The sequence below is a fragment of the Physeter macrocephalus genome, chromosome 11 (genome assembly GCF_002837175.3).
Source record: "Physeter macrocephalus isolate SW-GA chromosome 11, ASM283717v5, whole genome shotgun sequence".
NCBI lineage: Eukaryota > Metazoa > Chordata > Mammalia > Artiodactyla > Physeteridae > Physeter > Physeter macrocephalus.
In genome coordinates, this window is record NC_041224.1 from 30,941,980 (window position 1) to 30,942,536 (window position 557).

Consider the following 557-nt stretch of genomic DNA (forward strand, 5'->3'; position numbering starts at 1 on the left):
CGGCCATGGCTCACGGGCCCAGCCGCTCCGCGGCATGTGGGATCTTCCCGGACCAGGGCACGAACCCGTGTCCCCTGCATCAGCAGGCGGACTCTCAACCACTGCGCCACCAGGGAAGCCCGAGGATTCGGGTCTTTGGAGCATGAGCTGCTAGTTCTCCTTGCTTGGTGCCCTGCAGTAAATGCTGTACTTTCTTTCACCACAACCTGGTACAGTAGATTGGCTTTACTGCACATGGGCAAGTGGACCCAAGTTTGGTTCGGTAAAAACATTTCAAACTAATAAATCAAATAGTCAACATTTAAATGTACATCTTAGTACAAAGGAACATATGAAGAAAGAATATAATTAACTAAAATCTGGTGATAAAGAAAAGGGAGGAAAATATCATAGGGAGTCAGTAGACAACCTAAAGAAATAGATGGTTAAGGACATCATGTAACATTCTAATTATCATTAACCCAGAACTAAAATATAAACCTTTCAAATTTTCAAAACACAGGCACACAACTACAGCAAATCAAACAAAATCACCTAGTGAAATATTTGAAAAAGTT